Source organism: Heteronotia binoei, chromosome 2 (genome assembly GCF_032191835.1).
Source record: "Heteronotia binoei isolate CCM8104 ecotype False Entrance Well chromosome 2, APGP_CSIRO_Hbin_v1, whole genome shotgun sequence".
Lineage (NCBI taxonomy): Eukaryota > Metazoa > Chordata > Lepidosauria > Squamata > Gekkonidae > Heteronotia > Heteronotia binoei.
Genome location: NC_083224.1, coordinates 61,547,217 through 61,557,860, shown reverse-complemented (window position 1 = coordinate 61,557,860; position 10,644 = coordinate 61,547,217).

The following is a 10,644-nucleotide window of genomic DNA, read 5'->3' as shown; positions in this document are numbered from 1 at the left end:
GCATAATTGAAATATAAGGGGCTATTACAATTTTCAAGAAACAGTCCAAATGAATCTGAAAAAATGCTACATAAACTTGCAAGTTAGCAGATGGTTTTATACTGGTCAAACATGAACATGACAGCAAAAATCCAGACCATCAACAAAAACAACCCATGATTTTTTATTCCAGAAACTTGTGAACAGTGACCCAAGATGTGCATTCGTTTATTCTTCCATGCTGGACAAAAGTATGGGCTGCTTTTGGAACTTGGCTGGTGGTAAATGTATCAAGATAATCAAACGATTGCTTAAGAAAATAGAGGATTTGCACACAGATCCTTATTTGGCTCTGCTAAATTAAAAAGGTAAAGATAGTCCCCTGTGCAAGCACCAGTCATTTCCGATTCTGGGGTGACATTGCTTTCACAATGTTTTCACAGCAGACTTTTTACGGGGTGGTTTGCCATTCCCTTCCCCAGTCATCTACACTTTCCCCCCAGCAAGCTAAATTACAGGGTTGCAGTTTTGAAAATGAGACTATCCCTTGCTGAACTAGTGTTTGGGAGAAAATTGAGAACCAGATTACCAGACTACTTGGGCATAGACTTTAAGGACAAAGATTCTGCAAATACATAGGAAAATACAGAGAAATAAATTTTGTTGCATCAAAGGTTTATGTTTTGTATGCATATCTATAACACTGTACTTTTAAACAGTAGCAAACAATTGACCCAAAAGGCTGTGGTAATTAGAGAAATAGCTCCTTGATTTTAGGAGGTGACAATTGATGTCAGAGAAACCTACAGGAGTAATAAGAGATATCTTTAGCTGGTTTCAAAACAGGAGGATGACTACAGATGCAGCAAGATCTGGATCAGGGAAGAATGGCAATAATCAAATGCATCAAACAACAGATGTGGGCAGGCATGACCAAAGGAAACAAGCAGGTTATGCTAAGGAAGTAAATAGATCCAGAAGTAAATACAATTGCTAATTATTATATGTTCTCTTATTTTGTATAAGGAAAGGATGTGATGATACTATCACTAATTGGGCTGTGCTTAATATTACTAGGCGATCCTAAAGAATTTCCCATTTGGTGGATATTTGGCTGAAGGCAGTAGTTACACAGTTTCTCTCCCACTAATACTGGCAAGTATCCTACCTTAGGCTATGAAAAGTTTCTCTGGCTTAAAATGAACTTTGTTCAGTTTAAGTGGTTCTGGAAGACTCCCTAGGAGAAGAGCTTCAGACTTTGTTCAGTAGAGTGTTTTTTATGTAAATAGTTATTTAAAGTTTATCTGATATTATGCTACTTCTTAGATCTTGAAAGTTATTGATACAAAAAGGTGATACAGTTCAGTTTATGGCTAAGGACATCACCAGCATAACACCTTCCATCTGCAATTTGCTTGCCTCCAAACAATGGTGATGGTAGGTGAAGCCCTTGCCCAGGCTGCCAGCAACAGCAGAGAGCCAAGAAGACCCGTGTGTGTGTTTTACTGGAACACTAAACATTGCTGGTAGATTTGCCTTAGGTTAGGCTTTTCTTATATTCCAAGGCAACCATGTTAATCTAATCCATAGAAGCAGTCTTACCTTTGTACTGTTATTCCTTCAAAGTTCATTGCTGATAAAGTCTAAGATATTGTTTGTAATGTGTGTTAACATGATTCATCACGTTGAAATACTAGGGCATTTAGATTATTCCACTTCTCTATGAAAATAAATACATGAAATTTCAGATTGACCTTTGACTCAGAAATGAAGTGAATTTAAACACCGGGGAATAAACAATGAGGGGGCTACAGCCATTCAATCAGCTACAGTTCCCCCTTATACCTCTTTCTATTTATGCATTTTGCTATTGATTGAACTATGTGGTTCATAAGGACTCTTTGCTCTTTTTCCTCCTGGCAAAGAGATGAATGAACATATACTGAGTACTGCAGGAGAAGAGTGGCTGTGAATGACATGATATGAAACTGAGCTCCTTGTGACAGATGAGCACTTTTGTCACCATAGAAAATGTTGCCTTTTTATAGACTACAGTGTAAAAAATTTGCTCAAGAACTGAATTCTAGAGCCTGATTTAAAAACAATGCCGGCAAGTGTGTGCAATACATTCAACCAATAAAAATATGGACTTTATCTATCAGTATTCAAGAATTAGTTAAAAGTAGTTTCCCAATTTCAAGAACATAAGAGAAGCCATGTTGGATCAGGCCAATGGCCCATCCAGTCCAACACTCTGTGTCACACAGTGGCAAAAATTTTTATATATACACACAAACTGTGGCTAATAGCCACTGATGGACCTCTGCTCCATATTTTTATCTAAACCCTTCTTGAAGGTGGCTATGCTTGTGGCCGCCACCACCTCCTGTGGCAGTGAATTCCACATGCCAATCACCCTTTGGGTGAAGAAGTACTTCCTTTTATCCGTTTTAACCTGGCTGCTCAGCAATTTCATCGAATGCCCACGAGTTCTTGTATTGTGAGAAAGGGAGAAAAGTACTTCTTTCTCTACTTTCTCCATCCCATGCATTATCTTGTAAACCTCTATCATGTCACCCCACAGTCGACGTTTCTCCAAGCTAAAGAGTCCCAAGCGTTTCAACCTTTCTTCATAGGGAAAGTGCTCCAGCCCTTTAATCATTCTAGTTGCCCTTTTCTGGACTTTCTCCAATGCTATAATATCCTTTTTGAGGTGCGGCGACCAGAACTGCACACGGTACTCCAAATGAGACCGCACCATCGATTTATACAGGGGCATTATGATACTGGCTGATTTGTTTTCAATTCCCTCCCTAATAATTCCCAGAATGGTGTTGGCCTTTTTTATTGCAAACGCACACTGTCTTGACATTTTCACTGAGTTATCTACCACGACCCCAAGATCTCTCTCTTGGTCAGTCTCTGCCAGTTCACACCCCATCAACTTGTATTGGTAGCTGGGATTCAAGTTAAAAGCACCAAAAGACGTGTACCATTAAACTGTTAGAAAAAAAATAAGAATAACTAAAAAACAACCAAAATATAAAACAGAGCAACAAAGATAACTCAGAGAAAGATTTAAAAAATCATATAATATCCAACAAACATCAGAAACATCCATCAGTCCCAAAGACACTGTTGGAGGAAAAGGGCTAATCTTGGCGATGAAATCAAAACAATGTAAGGACCAGAATCCACATCAGAGTGTTTCTTCAATGGAGCACCACCACTGGGAAGGCTGTCTCTTTGGTCGTCATCAGTTGCCAGGGCTAAGACATTCAGAGAAGGCTTTCCTGCTTGGATATCTTTGGCAATGCAACCCACATGCTAAAGGCTGTGGAGAAATGCAGGACCCATTTGGCCTGCAGGAGCAAGAGCAGACAAGGAGAAAGGAAAGTATTTAAGTGTGTTGAGTTATAAATACAATGCAGCTGTTCACACAAAAGTCTTGTAAATTACATTGTGTGATGGAAGGGTGGGAAGAGATGCATAGTACAATAACATCAGTGGTGGGATTCAGCAGGTTCGCACCAGTTCTATGGAACCGTTACCTAATGTGCCATCAGTTCTATAGAACCGTTTGTTGGTCGGGCGCCTGCTGTTAACCGCCGCCTCCCCCTTCACCACTGAGCAGCAGGAGGAGGAGGAAGGGGTCGCCTTTGCTTTCTGCGCCCCGATGAAGGTGAGGCTGGAGGAAACGGCGGGCTCCATAGGGCAGCAAGACCAGGCTACTCATTCAGTAGTTCATGGAGAGCAACATCTACGATTGCCATCAACCAAAAGAGCCATATTTATTTCCATCCCTGGCAGGAGGACTGCACTTTAAGGAGGATTGCAGCTTACCTGTTCCACTGGTGGCTATTTCAAAGTGAGAACCAGCTATCAGCCACAAGCCCCATTAGGCAAAGTCTTTGGTCTACTTTCCTGAAACATGGGCCAGGTCCTGCACTGGGGAACAGTACTCAGAAAAGCATGCCAAAGAGCCACATGTGGCTTCCAATCCATTGAGTGAAAAACACTGATCCAACTGTAACGATATACAACTGGAATCTTTGTGGCAGGGTGCAGCTTTTAAAGAGCTCTTCTACACAATCCTTCAGAGTGCTCCCTAACCTGCAGTGCTGGTATAGTTTAGTGGCTCAGCCACAAACCACAAAGCTCCAGGTTCATATCTCACCTATAAATGAATTTAGTGGGTGGTCTTATGCAGTGGTGGGATTCAAATAAATTAACAACAGTTTAGTTGTCTTTACCTCTTTTACTGTTCTTATTGCAGTATTTAATGCGTGAATTATTAAACTACCTTTCAGTATATCTTTTGGTATAGTTAAAATGGTCATTAGGACATAGAACCTGTTGTTAATTTATTTGAATCCCACCACTGAATAACATGACCTGCAAAAATTGTAATGTGTCAATTGCTACAATGAGATAGCATGTGAAAAAACAATACGGGTTCAGGCTTAGCTGACCAGTAAGCCTATGCCTCTTTCCATTGTCAATGCAACCCAGACCCAACCCTAGAGGTCCCTGTGGTGCTTTCAATACTAGAATCACTTGCTTCAGCTTGTTCCTGGCTGCAGTGGCCCTGTAGGTAGACCTCCCAATTGGCTTTTTACCCAGAAGGGAATTCTCCACCCCAGCACCAGTCTCCAGCTCTTGAAAAACTGAGGAGTAAAAGCAAAAATGGCCTCCATAGTGATGCTCTAGTAATTTCCCCTAGGGGCTTTGCCCCAGAGTTTAATGGAAGTGACATCAGATGATCTCCAGATTCTACCATGCTGAGACACAAACCCTCAAATCTCCCAGCAATATCTAGGCAATGTTGGGAATTCTACCTTTATGGCAGTGGTTCCCTGGCAACTTTCCCTGTAAGTTAAAGGGCCAGTCCACTCTTGATGACAAATGTGCATTTACAAGGTATATTTATTTGGGAGGTTTCTAATATACTTCTCTAGACTCCTTCTTGAGGTATTTTATACCTAGTTTAGTAGTGTAGCAATTAAGCCAGTCTGCAGCATGATTTATCCACAGTTTGATCAGCGTGAGGCATGCAAGTGGAAGTGATGCCAACTGCATTTACTTACAAATAATTACACTTGGGATGTGATCCCAAGGCAGTTTGCTTGGCTGAAAAGCACATCTTAAGGCATCAGCACTGGGCTGATGAGAGTAGATGGCATAGGAGCTGCATGATGCCCCCCCTGACAGCACCACCAGCAAAGGTACCTTTTTTAGCTGAAAATGAAAAAAGGTAATTTTGTTGCGGGGGGGGGGGGGAATTCTGTTCTGTAAATTGTTTTAAAGAAGAAAAAAGTATTTTTGTTCAATAAAGTAAACGTTCCTTCAAATCACAATAAAAATTAAGAGCATTATTGTGTAGTGGGTTAGATTACAGAAACAGATATTCAAGGCTGGATGAATGGAATAGGAAGCAACTCAAGAGCTGTAAACAGCTGTAACAATTACCGGTGCATAAAAAACTATTTTCTCTTGGGGAAAGAATTAAGTTCAAAACACAGTGAAACTGAGAAAAGGGTTTTGTTTTTCCTCTGCGCAGATGATAATTCTTGCAACTTTTTCAAGTAATGGGTGAATGGTTCCTCTGTATATGTAGACAGAAATGGTAAAAGTAATGAAGTAGACAGGCAGCTATATTGTTGTAAGACTTATATTTCACCATATGTTCTAAGTTTTAGATTGTAGCCATGCCCATCTTCTAATTTTTATATCAGTAGAAGATTACTTATGTGAATTCTTTTCTTTTTGCTAGGTTCTGTAAAACTCTTCTAATAAACATCTGTACACTCATAAAAGAAAGCATGGAATGTTACAAACCTTGCAAGGTAGCCACATAAATAGGAAGGAACATCAGTGGATGACTTTTGACACAGCAATGCGGTAAAAGCCCAAGAACTGGCTGTTAAATATATAAACAAAGTGCAATAAAAAGATCACATACAATGCAGTGTATCAACACAGACAAGCTGTCAATGCATAGAATAGCAGAGGCAATGGATGGATCTTATTACGTTGTTCCAATGATGTTAGAACCTTTCAGTGGTACAAGAAGCATTATGGTGACAGAACATGACAGACAGACAGACAGACAGACAGACAGATAGATGATAGATCGATCCAATCAGAAAAAAAACAAGCTGTGCATTTTAGTGAACTTCTATATGGTTGCAATACAAAGTGCACTCAGAACATCCCATGATCTTTCTTTGATCTCAAATAATAATCCCAAGTGGTGAGTTTACGAAAGCTTTCATCAAAAAGCAAAGCTATGATTTTTATCTCGGTCACTTTGCATGTGATTACTAATGAAAGATATCAGCAGGTTGAAGAAGATGCAGGAGAACTGTGGGGGAGGGGGGGGTCAGGCAGGCCTCCTCCTACTGACTCCAAGCCCTCCTGAAAACTAATGGGCAACCTGAGCATTCATGATACTGATGAGATGACTGAATAGGTTTTATAAAGAATGCATAGGCAAACCTTTCTAAGTGCTGGCCTTTCCTGTAGCTGGACTCCAGTGGGGTGGGGAATCATCACCTTCTGCAGCCTTCTCTTGAGCCCTCTCACCTGATCTTCATATCCAACCTATCACTGAGAGCTTGGTATGAGCATGGAGAGCATGCTTAGCAGAGGGCCACTGCTGACTCTACCAAGGGGTTTCCTTCACTTACAATGAGGGGGGCAGAAAGAATAAAAGTAAAACCAAGAGGGTGTCCACAGACCTTCATACATAGACTTGAATAATGCTGGAGCAGAAAGTCATAGTAAAAGAAGCTCAGCTGGATGCGTTTCCTAGGTATATTCTGCATTTCAGTCTCTTCTGCCAACTCTCTGAGCAGCTGTATATTAGGAACCAGATTTTCCAACATTTATCTTGACAAACAGATTTTCCAACATTTATCCTGACAAACAGATTGCTTCTACACTGAATCCCAGGGGAAAGAGAGGTGTCTCCTATGCAAATAGACCTGGCCCATCCTGGCTAACATCATGCACCTAGACCTAGCTGGCACTGCACAACTGGGCCTGGCCCAGCAACCAGCATTGTGCAACTTGGCTAGAGCTTTCCTGTGGAGGGGCTGCCATGGGGAAGGAAGAAGGGAAAACTGAAAATGGGTTGGCAGATAATGGTTGATTAGCTGGTGGATGAGAAGAAGAGAAAGAAGCAGGGAAAGTTGAAAATTTGGGATTTCCCAGGAGAGGGAAACGAGAAAATAGTGTGGGGAAGGAAATACGGGGAGAGTTCCCTCCTTGTGGATTCTCTACCACCAGGGGTTTTTTTTGAGCAGGAATGCACAGGAATGTAGTTCCGGCTGGCTTGACCAGGGCTCCAGCTCAAAAAAAGGACTCTGGCAGAGGGAAGGCACTAGGCAGCCACACATTTCCAGACCCTGCATTCCATCTTCTCTGCTGCCTCCAGCCTTCAATGGGCTTGTGAAGAGAGAAACAGATGCAGAGCCACCCGCAAGCACCTCCTCTTGGGAGACGCTGGGCCTGCCGCTGCCCACTCCATCACATGTGGCTGTCTCTCTCTGACTGTGTTGGAGGGTGGGGGGACAAAACAAGGTCTCTCACTGGGCTGTGCGAGAACACACATCCATGAAATGCAGCTGATGGCACTGTACTGTTCTGTGTCAATATGCAGAAAGTAACGTACTGAATGGGTGATGTCACTTCCAGTGATGACAGGGACTGTGGCCTAATATGCAAATGAGTTCATGCTAAGCTTTTCCGACCAAAAAAAGCCCTGCCTACCACACAAGCGGACCATAGTTTTCCTGGGTAGATTCTTCAAGGTGGAGAGAAGGAGGGAAAGGTGAAGACAGGAGGCAGATAAAGGTAGGTTGGTGGGTGGAAGAAAGAAGAGAAGCATGCTGGAAAATGCAAGAGGCTGTGGGGGCTGCTGGGAAAGACAAGGGAAATGTGAGGGGGTTCAAATGAGATAAACCCTATAAGTCCCCAGTTATTAAATATTACCTTTAGATACCACAAATCTTTCTATATTTTCAAGGTATTGTCTGTAACTAACTCTCAACTGCTATCTCTTATATGCCAGCAAACGTAAGAATGGATATAATACTTGCATTCTATCAGTGAAATAGATAAACTGAACAGTATGCTTTCAGTAATTGGTTACGGATTTTGTACACCTCTAAATCATACAGAGAGAGAGACAGAGAGAGACCGATTTCTCATTAGGATTGTTCTGATCGCTGAGCCCTTTCCCCCCTAGTGTTTCTGTCCAATTTTGCACAAGCTGCCACAGGGCTGTGACTTGCCCCGCCTCTTTCCTGTGGCAAGCAGAAGCCGGTTTTCAGAGGATCTTGCTTGTCATGGGAAAGAGGCAGCTTGTGCAAAACTGGACAGAAGCACCAGGGCTCAGAGACCGGAACAAGCCTAGTGAGAAATCGATCAGAGAGAGAGAGAGAGAGCAGCTACTGTATTCATTAAATACATTTAGTACCAGGAAGTGCTTTTATGAGCTTTGATTATACAAATTAATTCTAAATAGTCTGAGCCTGATTGAATCAGTTAGAGAGGATTTGTCCTAATCTTTGAGAATCTGATCTGTAATTACCATGTGCAGAAGGAGAAATCCCTCAACTCATCCATGAATCACTCCAGAATCTTATAGTGCTGCTGCCTAAGTTACAAGCTTTGGAGAATCTAGCAATCAAAATGGTAGTAGACTCAGATCTGAGGAGGTAAATTGGCAAAATTCATTGTGAAGTGGTGGTGGAAAGTTGCAGCTCATTTATGGAAATGACGAACAGAGGTGATTTGCTATTGTCTGCTTATGTGTAGCAACCCCTGGTCTTCCTTGGTGATATCCCATCCAAGTACTAACCATGGCTGAGCCTCTGTAGCTTCTGAGGGGTGATGAGATTGGTCTGACCTGGACCATCCACATCAGGGTCATTATGAAGTATATTGTGCCAACGGATCATGCCACTAAATGGAGCAGAAGTGGATTGTGGTTACTTGAAAACTATTCCTCAGCTGAAGCTAGCAAGCCAAGACATTGAGCACAAAACTAACTTCCTGTAGCAGTGAAAACAATATGGGGTAATACAAGGTGAACTTTATGAAAAAATATTAGAAGGCTGGTTCCAGACCAGCAGTTTAAGGTGACCCAGGGACGCCTTGGAAACCGATCTTAAAAGCATGTCCAAAAGTGCACATCTGCTGCCTGCCCCGGTCCCTTACTCACCCCGTCCTCTGGTGTCCTCAAAGTGGCTCAAAAAGCTATCACTTTCAAAGTGGTAGCAAATTTCTGAGCCTCATGCCAGTCACCTCTTCGGCGTCTGGATGCAGAAAAGTACAAGTGAGGTGGATTGGTGGTGTGAACCCGCCAATCCACTCTAGATGCTCACTGGTATTCTTTTTTCTTTTTTTTTAAATTGTCCTGAGCACATATGCACATATGCGCAAAACCACTAAAATATATTGGTGGGGAGAAACCCAAACTGCACCAAGGGAATGGTGAGCTACAGCTGTCTGACTGTACCAAGGCACCTTGCAGGTGGGATAGGGGTGCCTTGCACTGAAACATGTGGAGGGGATTTGGCTGCTCCTTTTTGAGTTGGCTGGTTTCCAAATGCCTCCCATGCACTCCAAACTGCCGTTTGGAACCAGCCAAAAACAAGGCATTTGGGTGTACCAGTTTCCAAATACAATTCATTTTCCACTCTGCATTAATTCCTTCATTCACCTGAAACAATAAAAACATTCACAGTGTCTTGTGTTGCAGGGAGGCAGCAAGTCCTCAAATGTTCACTGCCGTTTTCTATTAGAGGCTTAACTACAGGAGACAGGCTTCTTCACATATTCATTCATCATCATGCAGTAGCCAGCATGATTATGTGACCGGGTACAGGAGAGCCCTGCGGAAGCAGAGCCACGCCAAATGCTTGGAAATTTTATATACGCCTATCCCATTGTCACAACTTGTTAGAACAGACAACAGGGAATCCTCTGATGGGGATTCCATCTCTTCCACTAAAGCAACATGAAATTTCATTTGTGGTTCCTCTTGGAATGGACCATAAAATCAAATTATAATATTCAGAGAAGTAGGATTGGAGTAATCATTATGCTAAGTAAGCTAGAGTGTAGCTTGCCTGCCAATTGTCTTTCCTTCTCCCTGTGATGAAATTATTTAGAATAAATCAGGTGTGGCAAAGTATTTACTCTGCTTCATTCGCTGGAGATATTTATAGTTCCCAAGAAACTCAGAAGCTGTTTACTTACAAAATAAAGATGTGATGGTTAAGGGTACTAGTTTGTTCAGCACAAGAAACAAAGTGGCTCCTCTGCCTGCACTGCAGCAGATTTGAGCTGTGATATGGATAAGAGCCTGATCTCATGTTGTTGGCTGCCTGTGCAGGTCTTGGCAGAGGAAACTCCTGCCATGCTCCAAGTCTTTTAATCTGGCACCAGCCAGAACTTTTTGCATTTTTCTTTTGTTTGTTTTGCTTTATTTGACTGGAAGGCCATGAAGAAGCTATCAGTTTCCTCACATGTGCTGCAGCCAAGGCTCAACAGCAACAGCAAAACCAGAGGCCTCAAAAGGACATGTGGTGATATCAGGAGCTGCAACAATGGCAACAGCATTAGTTAACTGGTTTCAAGAAAAGAAATCCTCCC